Genomic DNA, 18,916 nt, shown 5'->3' on the forward strand with positions numbered 1-18,916 from the left:
TTGCGCATTTTTTATAAATAAAAATTCGAGTGCCGCTGCCGGGGCTCGAACCCGTAACCTCAGAGTTACTAGTCTGAGACATTACGGACTATGCTATTACGTCTTGTATATTATTTAGTTTGCCGTATTTATTAATACAATAAACCAAATAGTTCTAAGCGCGTCTAAATTAATGTTATGCACATGTAAATAATGTGCACCTAAGCTATTCTCCAAATCATGTCGAATAACATTTTCAGCGAAACGTCGCGTCGACAAAAAAAACCCTAAAAAATAATAATCATTAAGGCCCGCAATATTTCTTTCAAATAATACTATAGTGCACGATCGTTAAAAGATACAAACTGAACAATTTTATTGCAAACGTAACTGCAGGACTGATTATTTTGTAAACGCGTGTTTTTTTATATTATAAACCAATTATTCTGAAACGCGTTCTTTACAATAATGTTGTACAAAGATAAACATTAAGTACTTAAAAAAGAAGCAAAGATAAACAATACAAGCAAAAAATAAATTATGGACACCCAAGTTATTCTCCAGATTTTCCTTGAATAGACGAGAGGAAAACCCCAACTGAAAACCGAGTAAAAAATGATATATGTATGTATATATATGTATATAAAAAATGTGTTCAAATTGTAAACCACATGTTTTTCCTCTAGAATCTAGATAAAAAACCTAAGGGTCTAGATTTTAGTTTATATATATATGTATATGTAAACGATATTATATGTCAACTGCGCTAAACGAATGATGATATAAAATTGTATCTAATTATGTTTTAATAAATTTGCATAAATAAGATATCACAATGATGTGTCACAATAAATTTTAATTTTAATATATAAAGTTTTATTGATAAGATATTTTATATTACATTATTATAATATATATTAACGGCTTACCTCTTAAGAAAGTGGAAGTAATAAAATATTGTATAATTTAAAAGCAAAAATAACAAAAATACCAGGTTTTATATTACAAATATCTTCAAAATTTTAGCAAATAATACTGTGTAACACTAGTTAGAAATATCAATAAAATAGTACAAAATTTAAATTTAATCATTACAGTAAGTACAGTAAGATGTTATCAATGGAATAAAAATAATTATATGTATTTCTCAAATATTATAATTTTTATTTGAGCAAATAACTGTAAAATTATATAATATTTTAATATCAAAAACAAAAAAAAATATTATAAATAATACCATAGCAATACTACTAAATGAAGCTTTCGCGTTTTAGAGTAACATAAATTTATTATTAATTTAATTCAAGCGCAAACCTATTATGTACCACACCTAGCACTTTCTCTACATAAATTTAATCAAAAATAGTATTACGCTCACGGAATAAAAGTCAATTTGGGATAAAATATTCGAGACGACGAAAAATGAATTATCGTTCGTTTCCACCCTCTCGCAGGGTTCAAGGGTTCCGGACTACGACTCGCCGACCCCTAGATCCTCCGCGGATGATTTGTTGGACAAAAAGGATAACAAAGTTTAAAGCCCCATCTCGTAAAAAAAATCGCCCTTCATCTTAATCGATCCGCCTAAGAGACAAAGGCTAAATTTATAAAAATACCAATAAATCCCATTAAAAGTACTATTCGTTGCTTGCTCGGTCAGAGGGAGATAAATCTCGCTGGGAAACGGCCCGTAATGGAAGAGCTCCTTTCCAGAATACACATTGGCGTTAATGTGCCTTCGGCGAGGCGTCTATCGGGTCGTTTTGGGAATTCCTTTCACCTGGCCCCTTATTTACAATACTGGAAATCTTGCTCGGCGAACGAGATGAACGAGAAATGAGATCCATGCTCCCTCGAGGCGATTGTGTCCGAAAAATTGATGAAAATATTGAAGCGAGCTAGCTGTGCGTTAGGGGATGGGGTACATATAATAAAAGGGGAGAATACATAATTAATATTTCATGAATAGACATCAGGACTCATTAACATTAACCTGTTCAAAAGAAAATCCTCTAATTTTTTTTGTTGTATTTTTAATAACCTATGCATAATATTTGTATACATTAAATTATACATAAAAGTCTTGTTCCTATCATAGATCAGTGACTTAAGTAATGACTAATGTATAAAAGACCTATGTTTGAATCTCATATTTTTTGAAAAACATACCATAGTTTTTTTCAATTATCTGGGATATCAGAATTTGTGATTATTTGATAAATAAATTCCTATTTCTTCAGTTTAAGTTCTTCTAGCTTTTTAACTCAAATTTAGTTAATCTCACGTATGAATACTGTGATGATTAACCATAATATATTCTTTAATAATGAACTAAATTCAGCTCATAAAAAAAATTTGATATGTAAAAAAGTAGTTTATAGTTTTCGGTTAGTGAAACGTCAATTCGTTGTGTTTAATATTAGGGATTATACAAAAAAAACAACTTTAAGAAAATAGTTTTAGAATTTAATTTTTTTTTATTAAGACTTTACTGAAATTAAATATTGAATATATTTCAATTTTATATTATTTTTATTCAGATTTTTCGAAAAACTAGTTTCTTTAATATTTTCATCATTAGAATTTGTTATGAATTTTAAAAATACAGCAAAATTTCTCATACAAAATTTCGATAGGTTTAGGTTTAGGTGTTGTCAATAAATACGGCTATACAATATCTTTAGTAAAAAAATGTTTATAATATAACTTTTTTATTTACAAATTTAACAAAAAAAACATCGTCGGGATCACCTGCGGTGAAATTAACCGCCAAGACTTGCTAAAAGCTTATGAAATCAGTTGTTTTATTTGTGTACCAAGACCTTTCTAAAATGAAAATGATTTTCTTGTTTGCGTAAAACAAACTATTACATATCTGAGCGAACGTCCTTTAAACAGTATCTATTAACAGTTTCAAATCACAATTTTTGATAAAAAGTGTACTAAAACTGGTACCTAACCTAAGTTTATAACTTCCTTCAAATTATACACCGATATAAATACCGATTTTTGGGTCACCGTTGCGCAGATACAGTCTAACAAGATTTTTATTAGACAATAACAAATAGTTAGTTTGCTACTGAATCATATTTATTGATCACATAATCAAGAACTTAAAAAAATGTTGATCTTCCCCCAATTCTTATTGGTTACTCTGCCGTACTAAATCACTTTTTTAGTCCAGTCAGAAGTTTCATCCCAAGCTACCACTTCGCTCCCGATTTGGAATAAACGAAACAGCCGAACTCAAATAAGAACCACGCACACTAATTTGAAAGTTTGCATTAAAGTTAAGCGTTAGAAACTTAGCTGTATTTAACAAATTAAAACAACTATGAAATTTAAATATTTTTTTAAAGTTTACGACAGGAAGTAAATTATCTATTCTGAAATATATTTATATTATTTAATTATGGTCGTTACGTTCACGATTTTTTGACATTATGCATTAGATGAAGACAAAATTATTTGATCACAACTTTCACTATCCGTATACAAAGTGTAAATATAATAATAAAAAAACGTGGCATTTAGATCCGTAAGTTACACATAAAAACATATTACAGATCCCAGCTCTCCACGAAATTACAGCCGACAATAATACAAATCGAACCGCCAGTGAAGACTGAATTACAATACGAATTTTTGCCCGACTTATAATCAGATAAAGAATAAATTAAATTGATCACGACTTTCGCGATCAGCATAAAGTGTGAATATAATAAAACTATTTAAATCCGTAGATTAAAAAAATATATACATAAAAAACATAAGTTTTGCCTCGAAAAATATTTCATAATGATACGTACTAATAATTATATTATTTACATCCTCACATATTTTGTTAAAATTGTTATTAAAGATTTGACGTGGATGGAGTTGTGGGGGTTTTAACATCATGCACATCTTTTTTAATTTAGAGAACGTTTTGAAAGTAAACCCACACAGTATTTTTCACAACAGTGGAAGACAGATCTCGTGATCAAACAATTACCTTGATAATGGAAAATGTTGCACGAACCCCTTAATATCAAATCTACTCACCGATAAGTACCGGCGAAAAAACTACTTTTTGTTTGGAATGGACGCGCGCTAGCTAGACAATACATTATACCCTGCGCATGTTTTTCTACCTAATGTTACCGATCGCCGGAGTGGCCATCTGGACCGTTTCTCTTTTAAGACGTGAATACATTTTGTGGTAACACATAGAAGTGATGCAATTGGCTCGCAAAAATCCTCATCTGCGACCGTCAGAGCTGTCTCAAACCAGCATTATAAAATATGTGACACAATCACGCGCAAAGGAGACGCGAAGAGAGAGAGTTTCGCAAGAACACATCACGATAATCCCAGCCACTCTACCGTAATCACAGTCGACAATAATATAACTCGACACTCCATCAAAGACTCTCTGACTTCCAAGACCTACAATTTCAACTTCACTACATATTAGCCGTATTTACATTTTTTCTATATATGTGGTAATTTATGTATGTTTCGTTTACTCTATTGTCCATTTGGAAGAAGGAAATTACAGCCGGCGAAAGTAACTCTGAATTAATAAAATTTGCTTTAATTAAAACAAAGCCTTTTTATTTCCACCTAGAAAGTAGGAAATTACGTGCAAAATCCTAATATTAGAGTAATAAAACGTTTTTATACTGCACAAAGGAACTTTAAGCGTCTCGTATCGAATCGTTGGAGTGTGTATATATGAAATAGAATTTATCGAACCATGCTCGACAAACTTTTACAATAAACGACGCTACTGCTCTTGTAGCAGTTACATCTGGATACGATAACGACACTCGGATAGTACTACAAAACAAAGCAAAATTACATAGAAATCGGATTGGGAACGATTCAATATGCCATGGATTATTATGGGCTTGTTTTTTATGTTCTTTCGTTTCGCATTAACTAGATATTCGCAAATTACTTTCAGGATTAAACTTCAACGCCTGTTCGTTAGCTGCCACACCCAATTACTCAACTTTTCGCAAAAATGAATGGCTTGTCTCGACACGAGCGGCAAAAACTCCATTCATCCGCACTTCTTCCGCCACCATGAACGTCGGGAAGATATTCGGATTTTCGCGTTAAATTTTTTTGCCATAATCCTACCCATCTGCGATCGGATAAAAGCGCAAAAATAGGTATATAAATGGAGGAAAGTGAATTTTCTTCGTTTCCTTCTTTTTTCTTATTCACCACCACCCGAAGCAAAATTCGTCACCCCCTATTTACCGCGACGGATGCCGAAATTATTATTTCAGCGGGAGAACTTTCGCATAATCGATTTCGAATCGGTCGTGTCCGATAATCTGGCGATGGAGAAAAATAATTTACGATTTTCCCGATACGGCCGTCATCTGCCCGACCCAATTACCCAACTTTTCATATAAATAAAAGCCGATAATCCCGGATAAACTTTTCCCAGGAAAGCTGCAGCAACCGGACAGCGGGAGAAAAATGTCGCAAGTTCCCGTAGCTAATTTCTAGTTAACGAAAAACTTTTCCCTTTTCACCTTACAGCCGATATTTTTCTCCGCAACAACATACACACACCCAAACAAGAACTAACAAACACGCACAATATATCTCTACTTTACACGTATTATATACGATGAAAGAAAAATGGCCATCATTTTTTCACTTCGGTCCATTCGGCAGAGAAATTCCGCTGCAAGGCAAGAAAATGAAAGAAAAGCGATTGTATCCTTTGATAGAGGTTGGACATAAAGAGCGGCAATTCTACATTTCGCTCCCTAGGCTTAAAAATCTGTCTACTTCGCATAGGATTTTTTCATTTTGATATTCCAGAGCTGTAAAAATAAGGTTGTATATGAGACAAATAATAAAGACCCTCGCTTAATTATCATAAATAAAAAATAAGCCGCTATTAAGCCGTACTTATTTACCGTTAAATAAATTTTTAATAACCTTGCACCCTCGACTCTAACACCCTCGTTAATTAAACAAAGTTGGGAGAGCGATAAAGCGAAATTTGTATTTACCGTTTAATTACAGCTATATTTTCGCGCATATTAAATATATATGTACTATATTTTAGTATGTAGTATATTTGAGTATGTAAATGGTACGCGATAAAGACGACAGAGAAAAAAATGTGTACGTTCTCTCCCGTGAAACGAAACATATATGGATAGATTAGAGAACAAAGCAAATATAAATGGTGATGGATTGAAGCGATTATCCTTTCGTATACCCTATTAAAAAGTTTCGACCCAGATTTTCCGCCTTTTATTTTTAGAAATAATGTACGTATAAATAATTGATATATTCATATATCTTATAAATAAGAATCGAGTTTGATTATCTAAGATATACTTGTCTAATTATAAATATATTCAGAAGCATTATTCCCAAAAAGACCATCGTTATCGCCGTACGTATTAAACTCCCATAAACCTAAACTAGTAAAGCAAAATGGGCAAATTTAATCGGACAAATTAACACGATTTCGAGCACGAGTTACACATACACACATGCCCAAAATAATATATGATCAATAAACTGTAAAGCTCCCAGGCTTTATAGCCAGCAACGCTACGAGGCGCAGTCAAAATTTCCGCATGCGCTTTGAAAATAACCACTATAGTATAGCCGAGTATAAAACCTACAATTGCCCCGTGGTTAACTGCAACGACCTCCGGTCTCGAGCTGAACACGAAGAACTGAGTTGGCTTCTTTCCAGCCAGGTCGTTTCAGTCGGAGAGAATGCGACACAATTTCGAGTGTAATGAAACATTCTCTTCCAAGATTACTTCTTTTCGTATTTACGGATAATGGGATGCTATCGTTGATCCGCACTCTCTGTACTTTTCAATATGTAATCTGGATCCTTAACGATATCATACAACCGAATCCTTTAGGTTTAGATAGTTACATATGTGCCCAGTTCTATTTAATCAAAAAATAAATAACTGTGATCTTTCTCATTCGTATCACTTATAGACTTTCCATAATCTCATTACACTTGATGAAATGATTATGATTTTACTACGTTTTCTATGGTGGACTATGTTTTCTTTCTCTTAAGCATAAAAAATCCATTAAACAGAACAGTTTTAAAAGCGTTAGCATAAAAACCCCGCACAAATTACAAGATCGGTGCCAAGATGTCGTGATTAAAAACTTGCACTGAATAAGTTACTAAACCCCGAATAAACATTCTATAGAATGACGACGTTATTAAATTTTACTTCTGCATTACAAGATAATATTAAAATTAATAAAAACTTGACAGTACCTTTCCATATTTTGGATAACTTTGTTTTTATTAAGGATAAATTAATAAGTGTGTTTTCTTTTCCCTGACATATTTTTATATTTAATTATGTATTCCAATTTGCTATTACCTTTATCATTATCGGGACGATTTTTTTTAGTGTTTATTTTTCTATTGTATGTTGTTAGTTATTTTATAAATTATTACTAATAATATTTTTTGAAATAATAAATATTTTTTAATATATTTGTTTTTAATAAAATATATAAAAAAAACGTTACATATTTTTCAGAACTATAGCTGATAAATTATTATTTACAAATATACAATTAGATACATGGAAAGGTAAGTTTTTGGAAAGAAGCAACTCAACTAAATACGGACAATGAATTTCAATATTTATACCAAGATTAAAAGTACTATTTTAAAATAAAGTTGACAACTTTAACAAATAACATTTTTTTCAACAAAGTAAACATATACAAATTTTTAATTATTTTTAAGCTCAAAATCCTAAAAATATTATATTTTAACTTAGAAACTTATGACTCAAATTTAGAGCCTATATTGAAAAAAAAATTATCAAAAACAAAAAATTACAGTCCCCAAATGTTGTGCCTTATTGATGAATTTTCGAGCTTACAACCCTAAAAATATGGGACGAATTTCCGGACTGAAAATTTTAAAGCTTGTTTTGAAAAAAAATCGTTATATAAAATTATAAATGTTAAAATATCACTGATATTTTCTCGTCCCGATTATTGAAATGTGATTATAAAAAATAATAAATTTCACGGAATTTTCCTCCCAGGAAATCCCAGAAAGGACTCACTAGTTATCAAACAAGTATATAGTTAGAACACACAAAAAGGATCCACAATTTTTTCATTATTAATATTTATACCTTAATAAAAATTACCCAACTAACGTTAAAATTTCCACTTCACTTCGACCTGAATGCTAAGAGTTACAGTCGATCTTTAAGACGACTTGGAAACAATTTAATGCAGTAATACAGCAAAAACAGACACGTTTAATTACTCATATGTACTGGAAATTTAAAACTGATTTAAAAATAAATAGTATTATAAATTTGTACTTTATAAATAAAAGCAGGCAATGCTAGGGTTTCACACACTTTGATTCGGAGATAAACCGTTTTGTACATTAGTAAAACTATAATATAAAGAAGACAATTTAAATGAGCAATATTTAAAATAAAGTAAACCTCCAAATAAATATAATGTGACCTAAAACGAAAAACATGTGCATTAAAATAAATAAGCTGTGCGTTAGCGTTGGTATGATTTCCGCAACACATATATTAAATTGAGCAATATTTTATTTGTAGTGTGCACTAAAACAAATACTTTTTGCAATAACATAAAAATAAGCATAAAAAATATTAAATTGTGCAATATTAATGAATAAAATTGTAGCTTTAGAAATATTAATATTAAATATATTGACATTTCCTAGTTAGTTTTACAACTTTTATTATATTAGATTTGGGTTTGAACAGAAATTGAACGTTTCACAACTGTGACAATGAAGTTACATATATTTTCAATAGTATAAATTTAATTTAACGCTCATTTCTTGATATATGAATACCCAAATCATTGCTTAATCTAATATTTTCAAAGCTCACATTTTTAATTTTGTAATGCATAAGCAATTTGTTATATTGAACAAAGTATTTATTTAAATGCACATATCTTTAAAAATAATTCCCTGTTAAATCGCACCCTAATATAACTAGTTATACTAAATCCCCATTCTACGTGTATGATACTCAAGCGAATTTTCATTAAATTTGAAAGTACATATCTACTGACCACGATTCTTTAAAATATTTTCAAAAGTAGTCAATGTATTTTTTAAAAGTTTTTAATCCTAAATATTCAAATATTTTTTTATTATATTCGATTTTTGCTGATCTATATTTTTTCCTCAAAAATGCTTTTTAGCATATAGTTAAGTTAAATAATCTAAATATTTGTTAAAATAATCATAATATCGTTAGTTTAATATTAAAAATATGTTGATGCAATGTTTAATATTCCCAATACGAGTGTTTGTGATAAACACACACTCCAAAAAATTGGAAGACTTAGAAGAATATTTGTAATATATTATATAAAATAGCCCTTGACTTAAGCTAAGGTCTCTAAGATATTATTAGGGTTATTTTTTTAAAATCATAAATCGAATGCATGTCAGTAAATTGTATAATCCATTTCTTCATATAAACTTTAGTGATGTGATATTTATATTGTACTTCGATCTCTACACAAATCTATACTAGAGCGTCGGTATTATAAGCCATAGGCAAAAGCAATCAATCACCTCAGTTTAGGTTTTCCTAGTATTTCCTAATGTCACAGATTATTATCGAGGTGATTAATTAAAAAGTCGAACTAGGTCATTTTGACTAGTATATTATGTACGGAAAGGTTAGCGTATTTTCTGAAATTGCCGCTTTATGTATGTTAGAAAAAAATTAATAAATAAAAATAATAGTAATATCGCTAATTATAGTATTCATATAAGGTAATTTAGAAACCACTACGTTGTTATCCATTCTCTAATAAACACACTGTGTAACTTTTATAGTTACATGGTGAGTTTTTCTACCATCCAGAGACAGATTAAGGCACATTAACAAGGAAAAAAACAAAGTTAATAAACGTGTCTAATAAATACGTTAAACATCCTTATTTATTACAAAAACAAGTATATTATCTTAGAATTAAGTTTAGTTCCAAACACAAATATGTTCCTCCTAATTGGAGCAAACGTAAGAAACTCTCGGGTTTAGCGAAGGCTTTGCATGCCGAATAGTTTGATAGCAATTACCGCAGGATAAACTCCCCGAAAAGGAAAATTATGCAAATTACCCAGAAATCGGGCATTTCGCCAGATCAGGTGGGTATATACGAATGTATATCTTTGGCAAGCAGTGATCCGAAAACGGACATCAAAGTCGATTGATTGTCGCTATACATTGCAAAAAGTTTGCTCCAGTCGAGGCGAAGGCCCCTGGAGCCTTAACTGCGAGCGTTTATTCAGCATCCGACCTCTCAATATTTCTTTTTGAGTCGCTTCAAGATGTTGTCGCATAAATCGCATAAACGGTAACGATCTCCCGGGGATAAGTTATTCATGCTCGCTTCGGGGAGGTTTTGTGGCCCTGCCCAGAAAGCGGCTTGGGTACGTTAATCCAACATTATGATTATGTGGGGCAAATTCAATAGTGCCGAATTGCTTTTGGTTCAAAATTGCGAGGTAGAGAAAAAAATATCTATGAATGTATACGCAGAAGCTATCGATTTGCCTGGATCTATTTTTATGTATGGGATGAGATGCACAAATAGGAACCAGCGCTGGAACCGTATGAACAACATGTGTACTCGTAATAAAATTTCAATTCAGCGAGCGCTATCTGGCGCTTCCGAAGATTTTGAGTGCCGAAAACGCGCTTTTTATGGATCGTTAAATACTTTTATAGATTTTCTTGTGATTGTAATGTCTAGATTTGAGTTTTATTTCGTAATCATCTATATAATCTAAGACTTCAGCTTTCTGACGTGATTTGATAGCAATTTATTGAAAACCTTCCCTACATAAATCGTACAAACACAAAAGGATTTGTACGGATTTATACAATAATCCCAAATATGTACTAACAAAAAGTGGAATACAACAAAGAAGACGCGCGATGGGATCGTATATAATAATTATTGGCGCAAGAGATTAAAATAAACCGACGTAGTAATATATGGCGAATGCTTGCAATGGCTTCATTCTGATGAGCGGCGCATCTCAGCTCTCTATATAAGCTCAATTATAGTTTATTTTGTAGGGTAGAATCAGCTGACTGAGGTCGGTCGACGAGAATTAGATTATTCTCTCAGATCAGTTGATATTATTGCGTAATAATATCGGTTTATATTTAATGTTCTAGAACACTGGCAATTGAAGTTTAATACAGCAATATGTATATTTTAACTTTTTAAAGATTAATGAATTATGAAATAATTTTAAACAATAAAATATTTGAAATCGTATGGCATTAATATAAAAATTATAAGCTTCGAAATGTAGAAACTTTTTAATGAATAAATGGCGGGCCATTAAAAATAGGTTATATTATAATATAAATATTTAATAAATACTAACATAAGTTTTCAAATATTTTTTTCAAAAATGAATTATTTGGGATCACTAAAGATATCATATAATTAAATTTCTTGGAAGATTTACTTTTTTTCTAACTTTTATATGTTGAAGCACCTAAAATCGTTGCGTTGAAATTAACAGTACAAAATCCGGCAAAAGAAGCATAAACGGAATGGAAAACAATGGACTAACTATTTCTCTCTTTTCCACGGCAATTAACATTAAATTGGGATCTATTGTGAGCGGTACAAATAACGAAAGAATGTACAGTGTTTCACATTAGAAAATAGCCTAGAGTAAAACTAAGAATTTATATGTTTAACAACTAGAATATGTTATTAAGAGATTATCCAATAAAACTGAGATTCTAGTTATTAGCTCCACCCCAAAATTACCAAGAATTGGTCAATGGATTAGGAAGAAGAGAGTCGTTTATCTCTTCCCATTTCCCTATTTGTATATTAGCCAAAACGCTGCTGCAGAGAAATTACTTTCTAAATAACACTTTCTTCTTCACTATAAAAAGCGTTCAGCCCTGAACTCGCATTCGAAGAAATTTAATCCCAATCGAGATGTTTTAATTCGGATATGGTCCAGCCGAGCAGTCACTTTAAAACGCCAAGGGTTTGACTCAATTTACGCCCAGTATGTTTTACAACAATAGAAGAGAGATCTTGTGACAAAACAATTAAGAAATAATTAGAAATATCGAACGGATCAGTGTTATCTTTATAGTTAATTAAATACTAATACAATTTATGAGCAATAGATGTAACTTTGCAGCCTGGATTGCTTTCTAGTGTATTTTTTGAATATATACATATTTTTTGTAGAGATTTTTTTTTATAAAAATCACTGTTTTACACCAAAAAGATAAAAAAATATTATTAAATACAATCGAATTAATCGACGAATTAGCAATTATGACATGGGTTATGGCTTAGAAAGAGATAAGAAAATAAAACGTTATTATTTTATCCAAATGTTTTGACAGAATCACAAATTGCTTCACACTGAATACAGACTCATTTGTCCAATATCTGTAACTGTATCTCAGTGGCATTTAAATCCGTAGGTAAAAAATATATATTTACACAAAAAAGATTTATCTGAAACATATACATTTTACAGCCAACATTATTATCATAATCATGAAAACACACAGATCTCAGCTGCTCCATAAAATCACAGCCGACAATAATACAACTCGACACGCCAGTGCTGCAATTCAAAATCCATCACGTCGTCTTCATTTCTTTATACACATATGTGGTAATTTATATGTTTAAAAAATAAACTGGCGTTAGCTTTTCAAGCGTTTATTTGGTTGCAAAGTTACACCCCTTTGGCCTGAAAACCAAAATTTTGAAAAAATTGCATCAATCACGTAGCTTTTTTAGTCACGCAAAACCTGAAGATAAACGGAAGAGCGATGTCAAAAATTAGCGTGATACAAATGTGGGTAAGACCATATCCAATTATTAAATGTCCATGTTTGCTGAATATGTCATCTCGCAACGGCCAATTAACCCACATCAAAACAGTAGCCGACATTAAAACGACGATTAATCATTATTACAGAGACGGAGAAGTGGCGTATCATGCAAAGTAGATTGATTCCCCAAGAGCTACCGACCGACGTTGGTAGCCTTCCATCAAACCCTTGTAGCGCTGCTCGACGTTTAATTAATGCAACATGGCGTTTACCTTGGTCGAAAGGGTCTCGCTAGAGCCGGAGGCCATTAGGCTCCCGCGGGCGCTCGGGAAACCGGAGATCCCGCAGGTAAGTTGCTCTAAGTGATCCTTGAGCACCTTCGCCGCGACGACGACGAAGAAAACCCTTTCAGCGCTCTAGAAATATTTTATCCGACACGCGAAAAACGTTGATACAAGAAAACTCAAGGAAGAGTCTCTTATTGTTAATGAATCAACTCACTGATAATTTCCTACAGTATTCCAGAAAATTTTGAATAAATAAGCTCCTCGTTTTAAGTTTTACGTCAGATTGAAGTCATTTCGCGTGCGTTGCGTGAGTGTACAAAGCTTTGACTTTACCTGTCAGTGGCAGAGATGCGCGAATTAAAATGTCATTATTCAGTGTTTCGAGCTTTGATGAAGAACGAGAGATTACGAAAATTTGAATGGGGAACGACAAAATAAAACGCACCATATTTGTGAGGAGGGAGCCTGAAACATTTTCAAGCTTTAAATTTGTATACAATTATCTTGAGTACTTATATCGCATTTATATTTCATTCAAAAGCGTACATAAAACGCGTTTATCGATTGAATTGTAAATGTAAAGTGACGAGACTAGCAATTTGTAACAATGGGCATTAAACAGCTGCTTCTAATTAAATGTCTGAATTGCACGATACTACAAAAATTGTAGAGAAACTATTAGTTTACCTATAACATAAGTAAGCATAATAATCAACGATAAGAAGATATGTTTTAAACTTGACATGCAAATATATATATATATATATATATATATATATATATATATATATAACAGAAAGCTAATTAGGTTTTATTAAGCGTTACTTGAATAGTTAATATTTTTTGTGGCTATTATTTACAATTATATGTATGTTTTTAATGGAGGAAAAAAATTCCTTGATTACTAATATATAAATACATAAATATTTCACTTCCAATATATCTGTATTTAGTGAAAATAATAGTCGTTATCGCACGTGACAAAATTTTTACTGGTAAAAAAATGACATATGTTTAATTTTTCTGCAATTATATGCAGATAATATAAAAACAGAACAAAGCTAAAAATATGTACATTACATTATTTATTATTTGATCTTTGATAAATGTGTTAACTACCAGCACTATAGAAGAGTGATATAATTCGGTGACTATTACCTGAAAGACCTGTGTTCGATTCCCATATGGACTCTAGTGTTTTTCATATTCAATAATATTTAACATAATTATAATTCAATCCTAAATTTTCCTAATCTTACGGATGAATATAATGTTGACTAAGGTCACACAAAATTGTCGAATAATGACCTACTTCGGCTCATAGAGAAAATCATATATGTAGTAAAAAATGTGTGTAATTGTATTCTCTTTTATTGCGTTCGCATTTGAGCAATTTTTAGTATATTATTTACAATTAATATTATTTAGACTATTTTACAATTAATAAGTTCATTACAGTAACATTCACATGTTTTACTTAAACGGTGTTTAAATAGGTCGAACTATTCCATAAAAAATCTTTACTTCAATATTTAAAGATCATACATCGACAGATGTGCTTTAGTGCTGTTAGTCGAAATATGATGTTCTTCACTCAATTCAGAAATTACTGTAAGTAGGCAACATTTGAAGGACCCCTTGATGGTAAAATTCGCGATAAGATTACAATGATTTACAATAACAGAAAACAAATTATATATGTATTATTAGGAACGTTATTTCAGCTTCTTCTAGAGAGGGGGAGGGGCAAAATTTGACTAGTCAATGATCGATTTTTAAACATTTTGATTTAATAAAACTTTATGACTTACAATAAGTGAGAATTTAATGAAGCATATCAAAACCGAATTGACTAGTAGAAAGGCGCAAAAAAACAATTATCCCTTCTCAGAAGTCAAAAATCAACGTCTAAAGCAATATAACCGCGGTAGAGCTAAACACTATGCGATTTGCTCTAAATTGGTCTTTGCCCCTATTCGTGCATGCTTCCTCGAAGCACCACTCGATGAACTTACTCACATACTCTCAAGACTGTCAGACGAAGAATCATAGATCAAGGCCACTTGATTTTTTAAGACTGTGAAGCTCTACGACTTAAGCTTTTTTTATAAAAAAAATGTTCTAATAAATAATACTTATTAATATTAATGAAAGAGATGCGCTCTACTGATTGCGATTTCTGAATCAAACTTTGTTATTTTATACGCGATCACGCGCAGTCTAAATATTTGAACCACAGTCGTGAAAAATGTAGTTACGAAGACACCCTAACAGTCAACGAAAAATCTTATACATGCTCTACCTTATAACCTCATACACGAGTGCACGTCGCGTATATCATATTTAAAATGTGACGTAGAATCTCGTTTGTTTTCCGATCACGTTTTTCATACAACGCCCTCTTCTGGTGCCTCGTAATTTCCTCGTTTTCTTGTAAAGTGCGATTACAATTAAAACGGAGCACGTGTATACCTTAACACCCCAAGGGTCCAGAAGAGAAAAGAATGACCTCGCACGTCACGCGCCGCCAGATAAAAGGGAAAGAAAAAAGGTAAGAAAAGTGAGGCGGACCCAGATCGCAATTAAATGGACATTACGGCTTTCCGCCGCGACCATAAACATGCCACGGAAGCTTTGGGGGAAGCCATTAGAAAAGCGGAATGTAATTTGATGGAAGTCATGATGATGGGGGTGGCAGTTTTACGGCGCGTGGCGAGCGAATACACTTCAATCGCTGAGCCAATCTGAGATGGCCGCACATAGTTAATAATTGAAAATGGTTGAGAACCACTCGCTATTTTCCCGGGTACGGACCCTTTGACACAAAAGACGGGTTTTGTAAATAGATAATGGCTGCCATGGAAGACACTGGCGCTTTAATCTTATACGAAAACTACTTAATCCAGGACCAACGCTGGATTATGAGATTAATTATATGAAAATGTTTTTGTTTGAGATAACACACGAAATATAACTGAAAATATACATTATGTATATAATAATAATATTATTAATAAAACTCACCTTTTGATATAGAGCACAAGTCGAAGGTTAACACTGTCAAGTCTGCAACAAAAAACATCAGAAGTTGTAAGTACATAATAATAATGTTAGCAAGAATCTAATTTATGTAAGTGCATAACTTAATCCATAAATTCCAGAGCAAACGTTCCAAACACCACGTTTAAATTATTATATGATGGGATACGAGTTAGGCCGCAGTTAATGAACACGCCCTAGCTTCAGGTGAAACTGCAAACACGCGAATGTCTGGTTAAATTATAATAATTTGTGCAATAAAACTGTTGAAACACTACTAATTTTTAGATTATCATAAAAGTAATCAATTTAGAAAGTATTACAGCAACCGCTATTTACAAGTTATTCATATCCTTATTATTTTAAGATATCTCGTTAAACCTCTAAAGATTTTCTAATACCATTATAATGATACAAGATTTCTTTTATAATATGAATTCAAGTAATGCCATTTTAAATAGAATATCAAAGTTGACAGCAAAAATGCTATTAAACCTTAGATCATATATAAACACACCCTCTGAAAGTAATCTTATTGACTCGAGAAAATTGGCAATCGCGCCCTAATCCGCAACGTTTTTGAAGATTGATCCGGTGAACAATCGGGGTTGTTTTCAGGACACGAATCAGCACCTGAGGTCCGAAAGAGGGTCGACAAGACGGACGATGATTGGAGACTTGAATTAATACGTTTAGATCTGTTGATAAATTATGCAATTCGTATTAAACTAAGGGGGTGTTTAGAAAGAAGGGTGGATACAAATCAGACAAAATCTCTATTGGAATTTAACCTAGAGTTTTCAAATAATTGGGCCTATAAGATAAATAATGTTAAAAGAGTATGTTTTAAAAATTACCATATATAATACATATTTTGCGTTTTTTAATATGTATGTTTACGTTGTAAAACACAATATTTTAAGGTAAGCAAAAAAATCAGCAAATACATATAATCAAATCCTATAAAGCGATGTTAAGCGTTACTGTACCAAAAAGATTTTTGTGACTATTTATAATGAAATTGTATTATATTAAAGGCTATGATTTTATTTTGATATATATATATGTTGACTTCAAACAAAATATCATTTGAAGATCTATAAATAGCAACAAACTTATCATTGCTAATTTTGAGTTAAACAAAATTACACAGAAAGCATAGGCAAAAAATTATTGTGTCCTTTTGATGAGAAAAAAATTAATTACAGTATACATACATATTCGAGAATCGCTTAAATATTTTAAATACACATTTTTTTTATGTGCCCACAAAACATTTATTAACAAACATTTTTCATCAAAATATTTAATAATTCTAAAGAAAAATTACTAAAATAAAAACGTATGTTATTTTATCTAAGATATTTTGCTAAATTTTGTTTCGAATTTAATTAAATACATAAAAATATATAGTTTGAACCAATTTTAACAATTTTTATTTGTATTTGAAAATTACGTCTTTGGCTTTATGCGTAATTGCTTTCTTTTCAACGTACAACACATTAACACAGCTTAAAATATTTAATGCAATAAGGTTCAACTGTTTACAAAGTTCAATTAAACTCTTTTATAAATGTATTTAGACATTGTAATCTATAAATAATATTATACACATATTTCAGTAAACATTTTTTTAACATCTAATAGATATACACATACTCATTTTTACACGTTTGAATATATTTATAAGTATTCCATTATCCCATTTTAAGCATTTGAGCTTTGTTTATCTAATTACTAATTAGCTCTGTTAACAAATAATTACTATTATTAATTGCTTCTTAACAGATATTTGGAGCTGAAAGTAACCAAAATTACGTGCGACAAATGTGATTTTTTCTTATTGGCAGGATCAAGGCCATAATTCACGCTTCTTGGCCGCAACGGCAGCAGCTCGGGGCTCGTTTTTATCCGGCGCAATATTTTTACGGGTCGTGGGAGAAAAACGGGGGCGGAGAACCTCACACGTGGTCTCCTAGCACGACTCACCGTGAGAACGGAAGCTGATTAATAGGTGTTCCAGTGGCGATAATGCGAGGGTAGTACGTGGGGGAGAGTAGATGTATGTATGTGTGCATAAACGACTCTAACCCTCTTTATCCAGGGCAAGAGCCCCATTTTTACACAAATCACTCGTTATATCAGAGGATCATCAATGTGACGCGTGAACGGGAGAAGTCAATATTGAGACTGTCCAACAATTAAATTGCCAATTATTGATAGTGCGTATCGTCTCAAGCCACTTATGATTTGGTTTTATATATTCCGTCCATCTTATGAGAGTTTTAATTAATCAAATAAAATAAAATATATATATAAGGTCCGTAACGCCTTTAGAAAGTGACAGTTGAGGTGAATTGCGTAACGGAAATAATGTGGTCATCCAGTGATATATTGTTTCCCGTGACCGTTTCATAACAAAAAATATGTATTCAATGCACCGGAGTATCCTTGCGTGCTATTTATGAGGGAACCTCACTATTGTTAAATAATCACTTTTGTTCATAGTAATTACGCGAGTTTCAAGAATGAGCTCCACCAAAAACGAGTAATATTTATTATATAACTAATTTTCAGTGGCTTTTGAACATTAAAAAATGTCTAACTATGGCTCTTTATATATAAAAACTTGCCTAACCTTGGTCTATGCTATTTTTATAAGATATTTAATTCGTAAAATGTTTTAAGTACACTGTGCACACATGCTCTTCACTTTATTAACAAATAGCTGACTTTAAC

General features: G+C 31.6%; 1 protein-coding gene across 1 annotated transcript in view; it reads right to left on the reverse strand.

Annotated features, from left to right (window-relative positions):
• Window positions 1–18,916, reverse strand: part of LOC148228718 (uncharacterized) — a 170,947-nt gene that overhangs the window by 118,223 nt on the left and 33,808 nt on the right. The window contains exon 2 of the mRNA XM_088200296.1: window positions 16,163–16,204. The gene's annotated coding sequence lies outside the window, so the exon portion shown is untranslated. The remainder of the gene's footprint in view (window positions 1–16,162; window positions 16,205–18,916) is intronic.

The sequence above is a fragment of the Plectrocnemia conspersa genome, unplaced genomic scaffold (genome assembly GCF_051122295.1).
Source record: "Plectrocnemia conspersa isolate PC_06_02 unplaced genomic scaffold, ASM5112229v1 ptg000012l, whole genome shotgun sequence".
Classification (NCBI taxonomy): Eukaryota; Metazoa; Arthropoda; class Insecta; order Trichoptera; family Polycentropodidae; genus Plectrocnemia; species Plectrocnemia conspersa.